A 21,631-nucleotide genomic window follows, 5' to 3' on the forward strand; every position below is an offset into this window, starting at 1 on the left:
GTAAGGAGTTACTAAGATGCAAAAGAGCAGTTTCAGTTGAATGACTCTGGTGATAATCCAGTTGATAAAGGGGTGGAAGAGACTGGTCATCATGACGGGTAGAAATTTGAGAGTAATCAGCCTTCTCTAGTATTTTAGAAAGGAATGGGAGTAGAGAAACATGCTGAAAATTAGATGGAAGAGAATAATCAAGACTGGCTTTTTTGAGTATGGTAATCGTAGCATGCTTACAGCCAGAAGGAAATGACAGTCAGTAAAGGGATATTAAAATGAGATCTAAAAAAGGGTTGTACAAAGGGAAGACAGCAGGAATAAGAGTATCAGATGGAGCAGCAGTAGAAAGAGCACGAGGGAGCAAACCAGTCATGTCCGAGTTGGAGAGAAGTTTCTAGATATGATATGATAGGTAATTTATAACTCGCTTAATACCCACGGATTGAACCTGTGTTGCTCCGGGTCGTCTTGCTTGCAAGGCAATCACGTTGCTGCTGAGCTATCCTCCTGAGACATTTTTCTTTTGCTGTTCCTTGAAGTGTAAGAGTAGCCATGAAGATGTAAGGAGAGATGGAAGAAACAATATGTTAGTCGAAATGCCAAGAAGAAAAAGAAAAGGACGTGAATAGTCAGCAAAGTCAGTAAGAAAACAGAAGAAGAAAGAAGTTTGCGGACACAAAGCAATTAAGCAGCTTAAGAAGATGATGAGGGAGAAGGAAAATGTAGCAGTAACATTAGAATATTACTGTTTTTAGCAATAATTAGGAAAGAATCATAAAAGAGATAGAAGGGAAGCAAGGTCAGATGGGGACATACAGAACATAGGGCACATACGGTGGAGTACAGAACAACAGAGCCCCTGATCCCAGAGAAAGAGAACATTCTCAAGCAGTGGGAAGACAAAGCAAGGTCAGAGACCCTGACCAAGGAAAAAAGAAAGCACCCAAGAAGATGGCATAGTAAAAAGGGGTGCAGACTCTGTCCAAGGAGAAAGACAAAACAACCAAGGAGAGGGTAGAGAACGAGAGAGCAAAGGCCCTGCCACGGATAAAGACAAAGCATCCAAAGAGAGGGAAGAGAACGAGAGAGCTGTGATCCTGATCAAGGGGGAAAAGGAAGTGCTCAAGCAGAAGGCGGAGAAAGAAAGGACGAAGACCCTGATCAAGGAGAAAGTGAAACTACCCTAGGAGAAGGTGAAGAAAGACAGGACGAAGGCCCTGATCAAGGAGAAATGGAAACTGCCCCAGGTGAAGGCGATGCAAAAAAGGACAAAGACCCCGATAAAGGAGAAAGGGAAGCCCCTTTAGGTGAAGAAAGAAAGGACGAAGACCCTGATCAAGGAGAAAGGGAAACTGCCCTAGGAGAAGGTGAAGAAAGAAAGGATGAAAACCCCTATCAAGGAGAAAGGGAAACTGCCCTAGAATGCTTCCTGTCCTTCCTCTGGACTATTTCACAACCTCTGCAACTCTCTCTCACTCTCTATTCTCACCTCAGACCTGACTCACTCTGCAGGGCACACTCTGGATGTTCTGATCTCTTCCGACCTTCCCCTTTCTATCCCTCTCACCACTCCCCTCTCCTAGAGTGATCACTTTCTCCTTTCCTCCCAGCTCAACCTCTCTACCCCTCAGGCCAAGCCACCTTCAGCATTGCCACCACCCTTCTCGGTTATCCGACCCATGAAGCGTGTGTCAGTTGAGGCTTTCGCCTCCACTTTATCACCAACCTACCCCCATTAGCTGACTCACACCCTGACACAGCCCTTTCCATGCTCCACTATGCTATATCTGATACTCTCGATGTTCTTGCCCCTGTCATGAGGATCCGCCTGAAGCCCAAAGCAAAGTGCAACTCTTGGTACGATTCAGACCTTGTCACCCTTAACACAAGTGCAGGGTGGCTGAGAGGAAATAGTGTGCTTCCAGTGCATCCTCTGACAAACTGGCCTGCCGCCTGCTCCAGAGGCAATACCGGCTCTCTGTCCGCACCAAGAAGAGAGCCCACATCCAAGCCTGCGTCTCTACAGGATCTAACAACTCGGCCAAACTCTATAAAATCTGCAAGGAGCTGGCCAATCCTGCTGCAGTCTCTAGCTCTCCTGTCCCCTCCCAGGCTCTCTGAACAGCCCTGGCTTCTCATTTCATCTCTAAAACTCAGGACATCCTGTCCTTTCTCTCTTCCTCTTCCTCTCCCCCTCCTCCCTCTACTCCCTGCTCTTCCTCTGGCCCTTCTTCGGCCACCTCGCCTCCCTCCTTCTCTGCCTTTCCCCTTTTCCCCCCAGACGAGGTTTCTAGACAAGTCCGATCTATGAAAGTCTTGTCAAAACAGGTACACCACTGTTCCTCCAAAACCTCAATGACCACATTGACACCCTGGCTCCTGCTCTGGCTGACTTCTGCAACCACTCCTTCGCCACTAGATTCTTCCCTTCCCCTCTGAAGCACTCCCTTGTGCACCCTCTTCTTAATAAACCCTCTACCAACCCGTCCTGCCCAGTTAACTATTGCCCAATCTCCATCACCCCTTTCCTGGGCAAACTCCTGGAAAAGCTGGCCATCTCCTAGCCTAATCTTCACACTGAGGGCCTCATCACGAGTTGGGCTGTAGCCCTTAAATGCGGTGGTAACGGTATTACCGCTGGATTTAAGGGCTGGCCCTATCACGAGTTGGGCGCTAAATCGGCTGTTTTACCTCCAGCTTTTTTCTGGTGGTGTAAATCCCTGTTTCCAGCTGTATTACAGCCGGCTGTATTAGCCCGCAGTATTAGCACCAAAAGTTCCCCATTGGATCCAATGGACCCAATCAGGAATGGGGTTTTTTACCGGTAAGGCCGAATCCGTGGTAATACCACCGGACCGGTCGGTGCTAGGGCTATTACAGTCAGCAGAATTACAGCAGGAATACAGCCCAACTAGTGATGAGGCCCTGAATCTGTTAGTTGTCTCCATTACCATTGGTCTGGCTTAAGAGCTGCCAGAAGCATGGAAACTGATTTCCTGAACATCTGTGAAGACCTGCTCTCCAACCTCGATTCCAACACCCCCTGTGTCCTCATCTTACTTGATCTCTCCTCTGCCTTTGACACGATCAACCATGCCATCCTGCTGAAGCGTCTCCATGATAACCTGGGTATCACTGATCAGGCCCTGGCTTGGCTGACTTCTTTCTCTCACCGATCGACCCTCCCAGGTCCAACTTGGGTCCTTTCTCTCCTCTATGTCTATCTCTACCTGTGAGGTTCCCCAGGGGCCTAACCTCTCTCCCTGGCTGTTCAACCAATTCCTAGCACTTTTTGCCCACCGCATTGCTGCTCTCTGCCCCAACTTTTAGTGCTATGTGGATGATAATAGGCTCATTTTCAGGCTCCCTTCAGCCACCTCTTCTCCTTTTCTCATTTCTGACTGTCTGCTATCCAAGAGTGGTGTACCACCATTGATCTCTGCCTTAATGCCAGTAAGACTGAGATTCTCCTCATCGGCCCACTCGCTCCCTCCTTTCCTGTCACTCTCTGACTGGCCTCTCTTGGCCCTCTTCCTGTTCCCACCTCTAAGGCTAAAAACTCTGCGTCATCTTCGACTCTCCACTCTCCTTCTCTCCTCACATCTCTGACGTCTCTAAGAAGTCACACTACCAGCTGCACCTCCTCAGAGGTATTCTTCCTTTCCTCTCCTTCCCCCAGAAGCTCACTGTCTCCAGAGCTCTGGTGCTCTCCAGGCTGGACTACTGCAACAGCCTCTTTCTAAATCTGCCTGCCTCTACACTCTACCCTCTGCAACTCATCCAAAACAGGACCTCCTCAAGCCCAGGGATTGTATCACTCCAGGACTGAAATCTCTGCTCTGGCTTCCAGTGGCTGTGAGGATCAAGTTAAAAACCCTCTTCATTGTCCAAAAGGCCTTCTGAGGCCTGGGGCCTCAATACCTTCAACTCTCTCTTCCTAAATATCTTCCTTCTCAAGCTCTTCGCTCATCCGCCTCCAACTCCCTCAGGGTCAGTCGCTTCTCCAAGCAATGAGTTGGTGGTAGATCTCTTTCTTCGGCTAGGGCCTCCCTCTGGAACAGCCTCCCTGCCTCTCTGGAACTTGAGGAGAACCATCTCCGATTCCGGAAGCACCTCAAGACCTTCCTCTTTGCTTCTGCTTTCTCTCCTCCTCTCCCCTGCTGAGCTCCTGGCTGAAACTGCACTGGTCACCTGCCTACCCTCTGATCTCGGGCCCAGGTCCCCTCCCTGCCAGTTGCACACCTGCACTGCCCCCCTGGCAATCCTTGCACTCAGGGGCTGTTTCTGTATCCTTACAGCCCCCTAACAGCACTTGACACCTGATGTCTGCATTTACCCTTGCACTTGCCACCAGTTGGCCGCATTTTTTATTTATTTTACTGTTTATCCTATATACTGCACTGCCCCGTCCCCCTTTCCCCTCGCTTTTTTCCCCTTCCCTCTCCCCTGCACTTGCGCAATCTCAATGTCACCTGGCCTAGTAAAATCGTTGTCTCTGTCTTCCCTATGTTCCCCCTCCCCTCGCTTGCCTTGTCGCGACTTGATACACTTGTGTATAGGCGCATAAATAAATGCCATGTCACATCATATCAAAAGGTTATCCGGGAACTAGTCAGGCCACAGACATTCGAGAAACGTCACCTGGTGACTAACCCAGGGCACAGAAAAACCAGAAGGGTCACCTGGGAATTAACCCAGGAAGAAGGTGAGACCCACTTTTGAAATATGTGTTCAGTGTCGGGGACACTTAAAACATGCCACCATCCACAACATCTGCATTGTGTCTTTTTTGTAGCAAGTTTTCTCACCCAGTACTATATTGTTACTGTACCTTTCCGATTCTGGTTCCGCTACAATGTCACATTTATTTACTTATTAGCATTTTGGTTAATTCAAACCTTTGAAAAGAAACACCTTTTTTAATAAAGTAATTGCATTACAATTCATAATATCAGTACATGTTTACGACCTTTAAAACTTTTAAAATCCATAAATCATTTAAATTTAAATGTATCATAACATTACACTCATGGGGGGTCATTACGTCCCTGGCGTTAAGGGTTTAACGGCGCCGTAAAAGGTGTTGGCGCCGTTAAACCCTTAACGCCTGATTACGAGGTCCCTTTGCGGGACCCGACCTTAACGGCTGGTTTTACCAGCCGTTAAAGTAGGGTGCCGCAAAGGGACCTGGGTGCTAATTACGGTACCGCAATTTGCAGTACCGTACTTAGCGCCTTCCCCAGTCCCATTGAGCCCTATGGGGCGAAAATGGGAATGGGGAAGGGCCATGGTGAAATGGGAAAATACCGTCCCGCCAACCTTGGAATGGGGCGGTATTTCCCCATTTCACCATGGTGGACTTGTTACAATACCGGCACCAACCATGGTGCTAATAGCGCCATGGTTTAGCGCCTGGGTTGTAATGAGGGCCATGGTGTCAATTCATATAAAAGAGAACATTAAAACACTACAAATCATCAGGTATTATCTGCCATTTCGCCTAAAGTGATTTCCAACAATCTTAAAATGGACAATCTTAAAATCGACCTCTCCGCAGCCTTTGACCATAGCTCTCAACTCACACGCTTTTGGCGGGTGTCACCCGCCTTTTAAAGGGCTGACTCACCCGCCAAGCCTCCTGCACGCCCATCCATTCCAATGGGCGTCTCACCCGCCAAAAACAAAATCGGGTGGTTTCACCAGCCTTTGCAACACAAATGGTTGAGAGCTATGCTTTGACACAGTTAGCCATGACAACCTGACCAAAAAACTAGAAGGCATAGGCATAACAGACACAGCACTACGCTGGACTGAATCATTCCTAGCAGACAGAACAGAAACCGTATGGATTAAACCCTTCAAATCAGCCTCACGAGTTGACGACTGTGGAGTGCCACAAGGATCCTCACTATCACCACTATATTTCAACATTTACCAGACTCCGGACATCAGAATCTTCAAAAAATACAACATTACTTGCTACAACTACACAGATGACACTCAAATGATCTACAAAATCAAAGACACTGAAGCGGATCACTCAACTCTAATTGACTGTCTGAAAGAAGTCTTCAACTGGATGAATGTCAACAACCTGAAAATCAACCCAGGAAAGACCGAAATCATGAACATATCCAAAGACCAAGAGAACGAAACCGCCATCCCATGGCCAATGGAAATGGGAACCGCACCAACACCATCTAAGGTAGTAAAAAATCTGGGAGTCCTGATGGACAACACCCTAACCTTAGAACCACAAATAAACGCCCTGATGCCCCAGGGTCTGGCGCGCTCTATAAATAATAAACTAAACTAAACTAATAAACTAAACTAAACGCAACAGTGAAGAAATGTTTTTTCCTCCTCCACACGGCAAGAAGAATCCTACCTTTCCTCTCATTCACGCACAAAACACTCAGTATCGTCGCCCTCATCATGTCAACAATCGACTATGCAAACAGCCTCTACCTCGGAATACCAGAATACCTCCTGAAGAAAATACAATGAATCCAATATGCGGCAGCCAGACTAATCCTCAAACTATCCAGAAGAGACCACATCACTCCTGCCCTAAAAACACTACACTTGCTCCCAGTAAAACATTGCATCACCTTCAAAACCATGTGCATAACGCACAAGGCAATCAGTGGACAAGGAGCAGAATTCCTTCAAAAGAAAATAACAATCTACAAACCAAAGAGGCCCCTCCGATCCAGCAACGAAATCCACATGGAACTAAAACCATACCTTAAGAAAAAACTTGGAAGCACCTCTTTCTAGCACTTAGCCGCAAAAACCTGGAACACCATCCCAAAAGAGATAAGAAACACTGAATATCATCACAAATTCAGGAAATTACTAAAAACCTGGCTCTTCAAGACCACAGACTCAAACTGAAATCTGAAACAACAGAGAAAAAGAATGACTAAACTGGAAAGGACACTGACAGCCCCAGAACCGACAGGAAAGCTCCTGCAGTACCGGGACGGATGACACCGGATAGACTGAAACACAGGTGACACCCATGGAGACGGAGTCAACTACCCCAGCCAATCCCACCAACAACTTCAGCCCCCCTTAGTTGCCACGAGGTACCAAAGTGTCAATTGAATTGTTGAGATACTAACAATCACCACACTAGCTGAGTGGTGGACATTGGCAGGTGCACTGGCCACAGGAGTTGGAAGGGAGGATAGGTGGGGTTGTGAGGGAGGCTGGTGGAGGTGGGGGACAGATGTGAAAGGGACCTTGAATGCAAGATGGGCCCAGATCAGGTCAGAGGCGCATCAGGAGAGACTACGCAAGCCCAGGGCCTCAATTCAGGATAGAGATGCCAACTAACCAATTCCACTAACAATTTCCCCCCTCTGCACACACCTCTCAAACTCCAAACCAAACACAACCACAAACCTACAGCACAACAAACCGCACAAACTTCACTACATTGCAACAAAACAAAAACCACACATAGACTTCCACAACAGTACACAACGACTACCGGCCGCAAACACCCCAGGCCCAGCCAACGGACCAGCCGGGCTGAGGCCGCCAACAGCACATCACTGCTCTCTTGCACCTTTCCTGCTTTCTCCCACTAACTGATCCTCCCTTCCTCTTTCAGAGCCGCCAGTGCGCCAGGGGACCACTCCGGTGGTGATAGTGCACGGTACACATGTCCTCTAACATTAACATTAACACATCCAAAGGTAATTCATAGCTGTTCAAGAACTTTCCCCAAACCCATCAGTATTTATTAGCGCTATATCAGGAACAAAGCGGCACAAGAGCTTATAGCGGGTTTTAGGGCATTCCAATAAAAGATGGCAACGTCTTTGGAGCAATACCTACATAACCTCAATGATCGTTAAATTCCCTGTCTCAAACCTGTAACTTCCCTAGTAGAGATTACATTCAATTTAAAGCATAACATGTCAGAACAATGTTTCTTTATGGGTGCTGTTTCAGATGAAAGGACATATCATTAAATGCTCTAATTTCATATTTAACATTATAAAATAGTTGATACCCCAGAGCTTAGTCTTACACAGTCAAGCTCAAACACATTTTTCTTTTTATCGACATGAGCCGCTACCAATTTATCAAGGTTCAGGTCATAATCAGCCAACAATTTTGTACCTAAATGGAATCCCTCTGTTAAGACACTGAATAGTATACTAGCAGAGTTACGCACAGTGCTTTTCCGCAATAACTATAGAGGGGGTAGCAGAAGATCCAGTCTGACCGCGCTTGCAGTGAAACTAAGCCCACCTCGTGAATGATTACTGCTATCTGTGTCCCCCTAGGAAGGGCAAGCAGCCTTTTCCATATAAATGACTCTATTCTACGCCAGCTGTCTGACAGAAGACCCCATTCGACTCCATACAAGAGACGTTGGACCACTTTTTGGTGATAGTATTTGATCATTGGGATTGTTGAAAATCTACCAAACTTCCTTTCAAACACCAAAGTTTCTGAGGCATTGCATTTAGATTTCTTCACCATGCGATCATAATAGTTTTGTTTTGTTCTCTTTGAATTTGAATATTTTCAACCCCTAGATATTTGAAAGATTTAACTATTTCCAGGCAATCTTTTGCAATGGATCAATTGAATTTAGGCTTGTTTTTCTTGCCATAATTAAAAAAAAAATGTTTTTCATTTTATAACATTTAGTTGCAGATCTAGTGTTGCAAAATATTTATTGGTCGCAGTTAAGGCTCTTTGACGGCCTATAGGTGTCAGATCGAACAAAACAATATCATCGGCATACGCCAAGTAATCCATTGATAAGCTCCCCAGCTTTGCAGGGACATTTCTTATCTGCTTGAAGGTCTTTCCCAAGTCACAAGTATACAAACTATGTAGAAAAGGAGCCAACAAGCATCCCTGCCGTAGCCCACAATGTTTGGGCACCCACCTTGTATAGTTTCCTTTTTGGTCCAAGCGCACCCTCACCTTGGTATCTGTATGTAAAGCCATCAGGATGTCCACCAAAATAACTGGGCATTCTATCTCCCTGAGCTTTCCCAAAGGCGTTGCCAGTTAACTCGGTCAAAAGCCTGTGAGATATCAAGAAAGACATGGTAAATCAGCCTTTTTTGTTGTTTGACTTGGGTCTGCAGGAGGATGATAATGAGGCAATTGTGGGCAGTACTCAACTCCTTTCGGAAACCTAATTGAAATGTATCAATTATATTATTATTATATGCCCACTCTTGCAGTTTTTCCAAAATGATAGCCCCGAAGATTTTACTAGAAGCATCTAGAAGGGAAACAGAGTGATAATTGGACGGAATAGCACTGTTTCCCTTCTTGTAGACTACAACAATATTGGCCTTTTTCCAAGAGGGCGGTAAGATTTTCATCCTAACAAATTCCAAAAATAGGACGTGTAAAATGGCTGCCAAGAGGTTGGGGTTAGACTTAAGTGTAGCATTTGCTAGGCCATGCAGGGCCGGGGCATTTGAAGTGTTGTTTTTCTTAATGGCTACTCTAATTGTCTGCGGGTCTGTTAGAAGCAGGCATTTCCTGCATCTCCTCACTTGAACGATAAAAGGTACCAAAATGGGATTCTCACTCAGCTGACGGGATAGTTTGGCTTTGCAGGGAACACTGATGCATTGGATCTTTAACCAGTTGCCAAAAGGAGGCTGAGTTTTTACAAGTGAGTGTGTACAAAGTTGCCTCTGAATCATTTAGATAGAGCAAGAACAGGTGACCCCATACCCAGGTTTCATGCTTGAGTTTCAGTAATCTCGTTCTTTCTTCGTAGTCGGATGGACCTTTTTTTAACTGTCTCAACGCTTTATTGAGTTCCCTCTTTCGGTCTGCCAACATAGAAGCATATTTATGTCTATACCCTTGCTTCTTTTTTGCCTTCTTGCCATTCTCCCCAAGGCCTGTTGGGTCACTTTATCGTAAGTGGCTGCAGTATCCAGGTCACATTCGTACTTTGATCCCACATAAAAGATACTTTCATTGAATCGATGCAATAGTGATGGCTTCCACACTAATGCATGATTCCCTAAGTTAACCTCTACTGCAACTTTACAATTATTGCTTTGGGTGTCATTTACACATTTCTGCATAGTTAGAACTAACATGTGATGGTCACTAGATTTTAGTGGTTTTGCTCTAAAGCCATCACATTTCCAAAATAGAGGTTCAGATAAGAAAACACAATCCAAAGTGGACCTCAAGGGGACATTTTCCCAAGTACATTCAGGAGGAGTGTCTTCACTTAAGTTTCCGTTTACTATGATGAAGTCCCAAGATTATAGCCTCCCTCTTCTCTACTCCTCGCTATTTTGGAAGCCCCCCACCTGGGCACTTCAGAGTACCATTTAGAATCCAGACATTCACTATTGAAGTCACCTAATACAATTATTTTGGTGTCCTCTTTTTCCACGGCATTTGCAACGAGAGCTGAAATCGCTTTCAAAAATATTTCAATCGCAACAGAGTTTGGGCTAAATTATATGTTACAAACATAACAACGTCGGTTTGACATAGTACCACAGTCACCTACCACTTTTACTATTTGGATGTCCCTCCTATGTGTTTCAATATTAACAGTTTTTAGCCCTATGCCATTTGTCACAGCACACAAGAAGCCTGTTACTGGGTGATCCTGTGCTCCCTGAGTAGCGTCTACTGTTAGAACCACATACCATCTATTATAGGACATGCTGTCAACCAAGACTCCTGTAAACATAGCAATGCACATTCAGGTAGTAAAGAAAATATGACTCAAAGAATGTATATCCTCTACAGTTCCACAGGGCTAAACAAAGAGCCACTGATCATCTGCTAAAGGATTGTGTATTTTCCCCTCCATGCAGTGAAGACAAGACCGTGGACCAATCATACTCAGGCGGTGGTCTTCCTGGATTTTCCTCGATGATTCTTCTCTTTTCTTGAGCTTGCATATTTATGACTACTGAGAGTGGATTTAAAGTAATCAATTCTTGAATGGACAAAGAATGGTCGTAAGGGCTGAGATAATAAGAGATAATTTCAGGCTGGTTTTGGGTCCATCAAGGTCTGCACTACGTTGTATCCCAAAGTTTAAAAAGATTCTAGTTCAGACAGAACCAATGCCCTATTCATTTGCGATGAGAAACAAAGTTTTGCCAAGTTCACTCTGGCTCTTACTGGAAATTGCACCAGCGCTATATCACAAGAGGAGATCAATCTCAGGCTCCAAATCTCCTGAAACAGCACCAAGATTTGAGGTCCATTTAGCTGAGGTGAATCTTCATTTGGGAACACCTAAGACAGAATTAAAGTATGCTCTTTTCGCAAGTTGTACCTACACGCTTCATCTCTTTTTTTTTGTCATGGAGATTTGCTTTAGGTGCCATACCAGATCGTATATACTGATATTATCTCCCCCTTTCTCTTTTACTCTATTGTGTAAGAGTTTTGCCGTACCCAAACAGCTCAGGTGCTCAGGAGGACAATACAGGGAAGCAGCAGAGGCCCCTTTCCCTTTTGGAGCTGGCTGTGGCTAATTATAGCCCCTATCGGGGGATTTTACTCGGTTTGAGTCCTCCTTATTTATCAGGCATGATTTTTGCCTCCTCTCTTCTAATGTCGAAAAGGGGCTCTGCCATTGATCTCTTTGGGTGCCTACTCATTTCTCCAAGTGGCCCGATACACTTGGTTGAGCTCCTGGGCATCCCAGTTCCACTCGCTGCACATCCAAGACCTTGGGTTTAAGAAACTGGAGATCATTTATGGGCTGGCTCATGTTTCCTGGGCTTGTTTCCAATGGCAATTTGGCCCCAAAGCCCTATGTCTGGAAATTTGGCGCAAATTGCTGAGCTCTCTTCTACAATCTATGCTGACCTTCCGCGGGATACACCCTCTGCTCCATCTCCACCGAGGTCGAGGCATTTACCAAAGCAGAGTTTGGCGATAAGTGCTCTATATATGCCAAACTTAAATTGTCTGGTTCGCCCACACTCTCCATGACCGAGTACAAAAACATAACACTTTGGTCCGAACCTTCAACAGGTTTTACAGTGGGTTTTACAAACTTGTCAATTGGGACCTTCAGCCCTTCCACTAAGCACTTTGCCTGCTTGTTAAGTTTCTTTGTTGACTTTCTTGGAGGACATGATGGTTTTTTACTTAAGTGTTTTGCAGGAGTTATATTATCCGAGCTAGCAATACAAACCTCCTCCTTGTTTGTTGGAGAAAGGCTTTGGCTTGTTCTGCAAACCTCCTCCTCAATAGTAGGGGAGAGGCTTTGGCTGCGCCATATGTTCCTCATAAAACTCCACAAGCCAATTCACCCTCGTTTTGGGGGGAATTACTGATTTTTAGATTTCTTTAGTTTTAGACGGTCCCATTTCATTGCCTTATCCACCATTTTACACTGCTCAGTTCTTCCGATTTCTTTCAAATTTAGAGAGGGAGGCTCAAGGCCAGGACTTATGCTGACTTCTAGCTCCCCCCTCCTCCGGACTGTAGTGAGACAACATGACCGGAGCATTGACCCTGGCTCTGAACCTTACCATGAATAAAATCCTTCAAAAAGGCCAATTTGGAGGACATTGTGGTGTGCGCTGTTCACAAAACCCCTCCGAAATTAAGTTGCATGAGTTCACCATCTGGGAAAAAGTAAAATTTAAAGCATGAAGGGAAGAGCCCGGCGTATTGGGTACATCATGTATTGTAGTGTGCATGTGAATGGATCCCTCACCTTCTTGTGAGAGATCCCGCAGTGAGAGGTCCAAAGGTGAATGCCTTTGCTTGGGGTCCAAATGTTCAGAGGTGAACAACGTCAGAGATTGGGACAGATTTTCATCTGTTACAAATTGGGACCATGGACAAAAAGCAGTTTGCTGTGTTTCCAAGTTTGAGTCTAGTTGGTGTGGAAAGCATTTTTGGGAGCGTTCACTTCTTGAAAATTCTCTAGAGAAGTCGCACTCATGTTTTTACTAATTTTTAGGCAGGATAGCTGTAAAAACACAGTATCAGTCAATGGTAGAAGCATTAAGGAAACATAGTGGGGGTGTTGTTGATGTGAGCTTGCCGACTGCTCAATAATCCCAATTTGGGCCACCAGGTTTTCAGTGAGGGAGTTCTTGGCTCCACTCCTTAAAGAATAAATACTCATCTGTATCTGACTAGGCGGTTAGGGCAGGTCGGTCAGGAGGGCGGAAGAAGAATAAGCGCTCCCTTCAGGTTCACAACCTTTATGGCCTTGAAAGAAACATGCAAAAACATTTACACAGCCGCGGCGTAGATGTGCGTACATGTGCATACATGTGTGACTCACTTTTAGGGAGGATTTTCAGTTCTGCAATAATTTCCTTCAACCTTAGAGACCTCCAGCTCTTTTGCTGGACTTAGGACTTTTTCATTTTAACCCTGGGGTGAGTGAGACCTTTTTCTCACTCTCTCATGGGTTTTTACCTGATTTGGATTTTGTGTTTTAACTGTTTTTGGAGTCTGACAAACTCCACTGGAGTCTGCTTTTTGTATTTTGACACACTGCACGTTCAGTGCAGTGTCACTGAGAAATCCTTTAGATTTCGCCTAAGGTTTAAATACTTTTTCTTGAGTGAACTACAGTTCTCAAGAATAGTAAGGTGAAATTGACTTTACTTATCTTTTCTCTTTGTAGGTCCAGCAAACACCATCTTGTGTGGAGTTCTGGGGGGGTTACTTAGCAGCCCCTTATCCTACATTCTCATGTAATATTTGTATGTTACCCTCACTACTTTAAATGGCTGGTGGCAGTGGTTTACTTTTTCCTACCATTGTGCTTTTATACCGCAGGCTGAACCCTCAACTGCAGTACAGCACCCATGGGTGACCATTTTGTCAAAATGACCCATGTCTTCTTTTTTCACCATTTTCTGTTTTTGGCGTCTTTGTTTGGTTTTACTCTGTGTGTTAAGACAGGTTTGAGCCCTTTGTTTGTCTTGCCTTTGGCAGGCTTCATCCCTGAAGCCCGCCCCTGGCTCCAGTGTGTTTGGAAGGACAGCATGTGAGGGAGGGTCCTGAAACTATCCTGTCCTTTGTCTCGAGGAATGCCTGAATGCAACTAGTCCTGAAGGACAGCCATCCTGCTGTGTGATTGACAGCCTAAGCTGTGCATGAATGGGAGAAACCTGCATAAAAGGTGAGGGTTTTGGGACTACAGGCAGAGTCGACCACTGGGAGAAACACCCGACGAAGAAACCATGAACGAAGCTTGCTGCACACCTCCTGGAGCTTTGATTTGCCCAGTGAAGAGCCCTGCTGCTGTGCTGACCTCCTGTTTCACCTCAACAGAGAAGCTCCAGACAGAACAACTTCTCCCCTTGGGTTAGTGGGACCAACTAACCCTGAGACGAACTCCACTGGACCACTATCCCTGACTTGTTGTGCCTCTCTGTTGCAGCGGAAGCCCAATGCCGGGGGTTGAGTGTCTATAGTCAAGTGCAATGGCTGTCACATAACGAATCCGGCTGAAAGCTCCAGGTGCCTGCGAAGGACCCTCGAGAAGCAGGACCTCTAGAGTCCCCTCACCAGAGTGCAGGACCAAGGGAGTGAAGGAAGTCCAACCGGTTTCCATGATCCGCACCAGTGCTATTTGCTAAGTGATGAAACCACGAAGTGCCGCTGAACCGAAAAGAGCCTGTAGCTGCCGACGACCTCCCGAGTTCTGCCGCAGGACCCTACAGACGTCCTCCCTCTTGTCCCCACGACTGAGGCTCAGGAACCAGGGTCTGCACCGTTGTAGCAAGACGGAATCAAGCTGGACCACTTTTTTCCTAACCAGAGGTACTGTTTGGGCTTGGGGTACTTACCTCACTGCCTTTAGCTGCGCTTTTCTCACTTGGGAATTGCATTGGCTTACATTTTTCGAGTTGATTTCAACTTTACAGCGTGTGACCCAACAGTGATTTGTCTGAAACTCTCTAACTTTGTGCAAGACTTTTTATCCAAGAAGTGCATCAGATCCATAGACTGTGTCCCAAATGAATTTGGCTGTCCTGACTCCCTGAAGGCACTCTTCTGGTCCATTGACTTTGATACTGTTTGTCCCTCATAGGTGGTAGCTTGTTGTTTACTGTTACTGCTGGGGAAGGCTTATCTAGACTTCATTGGAGGGTTTAGTTGTCCTTACATATTTAGAGAAACTGTTCTAAGCTTTTTACTTCCCTAAACTTCCTTTCTGCAACTCAGAGTCTACGCAAGTGTATTGGTGTGATATATAAATGAAAATACTATCCCTGTAATTGTAGTGCATGAAGCATATCCAAAGATTATCCACTAGCTTTATTTGACCCTGAAAAGTAATGTTAAAGTGTATTTGAACTGTTACAACGAATTGCCTTCAAAGAAAATGCTTATTTTAAACGGATGTTAAATAAATAACTATTTATAACTGAAACCTTGAGAGTAAGTGTTACTTGTTTACATGTATTTACGAATTTCAATTGTACAGCCCTACAGCTCACATTTACCCCTCTTGAGAGGTTCCATGTAATAATGTGTCTGCAAAAATGTCCCATGACAAAAAAGTCACTGTTTTTTGCGGAGACATTATTGCATTGAACATGTGGCGGACAACCCTGCAACCTCGTTTTTTTATTATAAATGGGAGCAGGGGACATCCTGCAACCCATCCTCATACATAATGTCACCTTATATAATGTTGCCAATGGCTTTTCCTGGCGTGATTATGTATGGGGACATTATGTATGGGGACATTATTACCTGATACCTCTTGAGATAGGCCTGGCTGCTCAGTTACACTACCAACTTGTGTAGTACAGACCTATACCAAAAGGTGGGCTACCTAATACCAATCAGATAAGTGCTGTGTAGTCTCACACAGTGTGACTGCACCAATTCTTACCTAACACTCACCAGACCTCACAGGGGCTCACCTTACTCACATCCTCAGCATCTTATTCATTGTAAAGGTGTATAATATTGACAGCTCTGGCCCAAAGAGGCGAGATTCCCCAGAGCAGTGTAGCTTAGCCGTAGGAATGACCAAGCAAAGTATCAGAGAAACAACAGGAAACACAGTAAACACACTTGCAGCACTCCGCTACGCTTCGCTGTGGCTATTGATTTTGATGTGTTGCTCCACCTTCAAAGGTATAGAGGCTGTAGAAAGACTCAGATCAGGTCTGCTACTGCCAAGCTCCTTCCCAGTAACAGTAAACGCACTCGCAGCCCTCCGCTGCACTTTGCTGTGGCTGTTGGTTTTGATGTGTTGCTCCACCTTCAAAGGGAGGGAAGGCTGTAGGAAGACTCAGCTCAGGCCTGCTACTGCCAAGCTCCTTCCCAGTAACAGTAAACACACTCGCAGCACTGCACTGCGCTTCGCTGTGGCTGTTGGTTTTGATGTGTTGCTCCACCTTCAAAGGGATAGAGGCTGTAGAAAGACTCAGCTTAGGTCTACTACTGCCAAGCTCCGCCCCAGTAACAGTAAACACAGTCACAGCACTCAGCTGCGCTTCGCTGTGGCTGTTGGTTTTGATGTGTTGTTCCACCTTCAAAAGAATAGAGGCTGTAGAAAGTCTGTTACTGCCAAGCTCCTTCCCAGTAACAGTAAACACACGGGCAGCACTCCCAATGTCAAATGAAATTCCTGATTATTCAGGTATTTTCATCACTGGTTATTGTGAGAGACCAAGTGTTTGTACTGCTCCCGACTTAACATCAAGGTTTTCATATATCCCTGAGATTTCTCCTCCTTTGCAAATTCTACCAAACGTGGTGTCTTAGGCCTGTGATTTTAACTACTCATCAGCTGCCTTCGACTTTGGCACTAGCTCTATAAGTACTCCATTCAAAGGACATTTCTTTTAAGTATTCTTTGGTGAACCTAGCTGGGTCCTGTAAGCTGTTTCACTGTCTGCATGTGAGGGCGGGAGGAGGCTTCATCTGGCTACTTCCGATTTGGTTTGATTACTTGAAACCCTGTCAGCTTAGATATATTTCTGGATGTGCTGGCAGATGGGTTTAGCAGTTATTCCTATTCTCAAGGCTCCAGGTGGGATTTTGAATTGGGAGCATTTTCCACTGCACTTTGGAAGTGGGGAGTAAAATGATTTCTTAGAGAGTAACAAAGCGGTTATCACTGCTGTCTGACTATTTATGGGCAAGGAAAAAAAGAATGTATTTTTATAAACTTAGTTATGTTTGCCTTGACACATGCTTTCCTTGTACCCAGTAATTCCCATAAATACAACCTTTTTTTTTCTTGCAGGCTCATTTCAGGTTAGGTGACACAATAGTAGACCTCCTCTGCTAGCATGTGCCGCTCTTGTCTTTGGTGCGAGCATGTCAACGCAGCAATACATGAGTCAACAAGCGTCAGACACCTGCCAATGTACTGCTCCCTTGTTTTATTTGAAGCATTTACCTAGTTTTAGGGAGCATAATGGGCAGGAATCAGTGACGTGTCCAGACTCTTTTGACTGGGGTGGGTCACTGACTTATGAAGGGGTGGCATGAAGTACGAGCGCACACACACATAATCATCATAGTTTAGGATATGGGGTGGCACCTGGGGTAGCCAATCAGATTCCAGGGGTAGCACGTGCCACCCCAGGCCACTGCCTTTAGAAGTAGGCTTTTTGGAACCATCTGTTTCCAAGAGTTTGGATGAGCCAGTAAAGGTTCAAGATAAACAGTCTGGTGGACTATCAGTGTTAACTGCAGGCTTATGGAGGGGAAAGCCTTCAACACCACACAGAAGTGCCTGCTCTCAAAGAAGAAAGCAAAGCATGGGATACTGCTGCAAGATATGTTTTCAACGTACATGCATTCTCCTTGGGCGGGTTAACTCGGCTTCCATTATGGAAGGTTACTCCACGCAGGTATTGAAAGAATTTGATCAATTCTTAGAGAATAATACAAAAATGTCGACCGAACACTGCAACATGTTAATCACTGCGCCTTTGCGCTTTAATAACATGCCGACCTGAAGTAATTAGGAGACGACCCAAGTAAGCTTTGTATAAGCTTTAATGAAAGGCCCCCGGTGGTTGGGCTGCTATGATGGGAATGAGTTGAACACTGTGTGAGAGCGTTCAACTCCAAACATTCCACACTGACGTAAGGTCAGTGTGTACATATTATAACATCTCCCTTACAAGGAAGAAAGAAAGGGAAGGAAGGGGGAGGGGGGAGGGAAAGGAGGACAATGAAATATAACTGTAACACTTTCTCATCGGAAATATAACTAAGATTTCGTCATCGGAGGTTTCCTCTTGACAGTAGACTGCAGTGCTTCGTGCATCAGTAATAAACGTAGTCATCGTTATAATTTCGGATGATTCTCCGGTTCCTCTTAGAGAGGGGCTGACTGTAGGTTCAGAGGTCATGTCACTGTTCTCATCACAGTCTTGTTGATGTGTGTTTTCTGGCTGGATAACCTCTCTCGTTAGTATGTCCTTACTTGTACTGGGCTTTTTGTGGTCTCTCTCTATTTTCACTAGGTCATCGCCGGACCACATCTTTCCATCTTCCCACAGTACAGATTTGCCAAAGCATCTCACTACCCTTTGCGGGGATCTAAAGCGGGATTCTCCCTTGAGGATCTTCTTGGGTTCTTTAACACATGCCAAATCTCCTTCTTGAATTACCATCTCTCTTACTTTGTTTTTTGAGTCGTAGTATGTTTTGTATTTGCTCTGTTTCTCTCTTACACGTTCCTGAATGTGATCCATGTCCAATCTCACCTCTCCATTGTCCATAAAGATCCAGGCTGGTCTGAGTCGATTGCAGGCAACTCTGCCTCTCATCATTGTGAATGGTTCAACACTGCTGGTGGAGTGTGGAGTTGTCCTGTATGCACATAAGGCCTCCTTGAGTGTCTCCTTCCATGGAAGTGTGTTGACGATGGCTAATTGAATCACACTTTTCACCAGCCTGTTCATTCTCTCTACGAGGCCATTGGAGATCGGATGGTACAAGGAGGTGGTGATGTGATGGATAGCTTTGTCTTTGAGGAACTCCTGGAATTCTAGTGACAGGAACTGTGACCCATTGTCTGAGACTAGTTCTTTGGTATCACCTTTCCTATTGAATATGTCCGTTAGGAATTCAGTGATTTTCTTTGTGGTTACATTTGTCTCTGCTACACCCCACTCCGCCCATTTAGATATATAGTCTACTAAGACTATAATATAGATTTTGACCGCTTCTAGATTTTCAAATGGCCCCATGATGTCTATGGCCACTTTAGACCATACATTCTTTGGGCTTTCAATTGGCTGTAATGGTGTTTTCCTTGTGGTTTTGGACTTGTCACTTGAGGAACAGGCGGAGCAGTTTTTGACCAACTCCTCCGCTTGCCTCCACATGTTCGGCCACCAATAGTTGCACCTTAAACAGTTCTTGGTTAGACTTCTCCCAAGGTGCCCTTCATGTGACGGATCCAGCAACTTTTTTCTGAGCTGTATCGGTGGGATTAATCTGTCACCTCTGTAGATGTGTTCTTTGTCCATGTATATTTCTTGCCTGATGGGAATTAAGTCTGTTAGACTTTGGGATGGCGTTGTCCAATCGTCTGCTATTGCTTTCCTAATTTCTCTTTGCTCAGGATCACTGTTTGTTTTGCTTTTCCACTCATCGATTGGAATGGCTGGATTTATGGTTGCTATTATGTCTTGGTCTGGATCTTCAGGTTCAATGTCCTGATTGGTCGATAGCCTGGAGAAGCAGTCAGCCACTTGATTTTGTGTCCCTGGAGTGTAACATATGTTGATATTGTATTGCATAATATCGAGGATCCACCGTCTTATTCTCGGGGATATGAGATGAGGTGTCTTTGACTGAAGAATGTGTACAAGTGGTTTGTGGTCTGTTCGGAGTGTAATGGGTAAACCCCAAATTAGATTCCGAAAATGTTGCAGGATCCATTTTACTCCCAGTGCCTCTCTCTCAATCGTGGAATAATTTAATTCTGCTCCTTTTAGTACCCTGGATGCAAAGGCAATCGTTACTTTGCCCTTGCTATGGATTTGCTCCAGGACCCCACCTAGACAGATCTTACTAGCATCCACCGATATGATTGTTTTTGCCTTGCAGTCATGATACCTAAGGCGGGTGCTTGATTGATGTTGTGTTTTATTTCCTCAAATTCTGTTTTGCATTTTTCGGACCAGTCGAACTTGTTCATCTTCTTCATGATACTCCTCATGTTCTTGGTCTTGTCGGCATAGTTGCCTACAAATTTTGAATAGTACTCGGTCATTCCAAGAAAGCTTCTCAATTGGTCTTTGTTTATCGGTTCAGCGATGCTTAGGATGTTATCTATTAGTTCTTTCTTGGGACTGATGCCATTGGAGTCTATGGAGTGGCCAAGGTAGGACACTTTGTTGCATTTGATGTTGCATTTTTCTAATTTTAAGGTGAGGCCACTTTTCTCGATCACTCTTAATACGCTGGTAAGTATTGCATTGTGTTCTTGTTCTGATACAGCCGATATGAGGATATCGTCTTAGATACAATGTACTCCTCCCAAACCCCCAAACAGGTGTGACATTAGTCTTTGGAACACAGCAGCGGCAGATGCGAGACCAAAAGGCATCCTCTTAAATCTGAATGCTCCTAGAGGAGTGACAAATGAGGTGAGGCTTCTGGAACCCTCTTCCAGGTCTATTTGGTGGTATGCAAATGAAAGATCTAGGGTACTGAAGTACTTCGCTGGCTTCATGGTCGTTAACAGCTCAGATATGTTTGGGATGGGGTGCCTGTCAATCCATATGTTTTTGTTTAAGTCTCTCAGGTCAACGCACATTCTTATGGAGTTATCCGGTTTCTTCACAAGCACTATGGGAGCAAGCCATTCTGAGCTCTCAATGGGTTGTATAATGTCCTGCTCACATAAGCACATTAGTTCTTTCTTGAGTGCTTCTTTTGTTCCTATGGGGACTCCACGGACTCTGTGGGCTATAGGAATGGCCCCTTTCTTGAGAATGATCTTATGCTGAGTCCAATTTTTTTAGAGAACACTTTGGGAAACTGTATTGCCAGGGTATCTTTGATGTTTTTCACGTCGCTCAGAACAGCCATTATGGGGTTCTCCTCGCCGGGATGGATTCTCACACAAAGAGCGGCTTTCTCTTCCCAGCCTACTATGGATGAACCTTTATTTGCTATGAAAAGCTTGCAGTAGGTCGTTCTGTCGCGGAACTTGAGTTGTACCCATGTATAGCCAATAATGTCAATGGGACTCTTCCCGTACCCTGTAGCTCGTACTGTGGTGTTCTTTAAATCACTCATTTTACCAGATAGCTCAGACAGAAAGGTTTCTACACCAACCATTGTGTATGGGGATCCTGTGTCCACCATCACAGGCAGTGATACTCCGTTGATCTGCATGTTGACCCAAGGGCCCCTAGAGTGTTGTAAAGAGGTGACGGTCAGTATTTGTATGGGTGGGCTCCTTATGTTAACAGTTAACATCTCATCGTGTTCTTGAGTATTTTCAACAGCTCGCACAGTGCCTCTTGTTGGCCTGGCAAATGGCCTCCTAAAGCCACTCGACCTGCCTCTTGTATTTTTGCACACTTTGGCGGAATGCCCAATCTGATTACATCTATAGCACTCGACAGCTGCTGCAGGGCACTCTGTCAACATCGCTGTGTTTCTGCCAACCACATTTTTG

At 45.1% G+C, this 21,631-nt stretch overlaps 1 long non-coding RNA gene across 2 annotated transcripts in view; it reads right to left on the minus strand.

Annotated features, from left to right (window-relative positions):
• Positions 1 to 21,631, minus strand: part of LOC138472550 (uncharacterized) — a 237,281-nt gene that overhangs the window by 120,825 nt on the left and 94,825 nt on the right. Inside the window, exon 5 of one of the 2 annotated variants that reach the window (XR_011268639.1) lies at positions 434 to 526. The exons of the other annotated variant lie outside the window; for it this stretch is intronic. This is a non-coding gene — a long non-coding RNA (uncharacterized lncRNA). The remainder of the gene's footprint in view (positions 1 to 433; positions 527 to 21,631) is intronic. 2 annotated transcript variants of the gene reach the window in all.

The sequence above is a fragment of the Ambystoma mexicanum genome, chromosome 8, assembly GCF_040938575.1.
Source record: "Ambystoma mexicanum isolate Mex_15411 chromosome 8, UKY_AmexF1_1, whole genome shotgun sequence".
NCBI lineage: Eukaryota > Metazoa > Chordata > Amphibia > Caudata > Ambystomatidae > Ambystoma > Ambystoma mexicanum.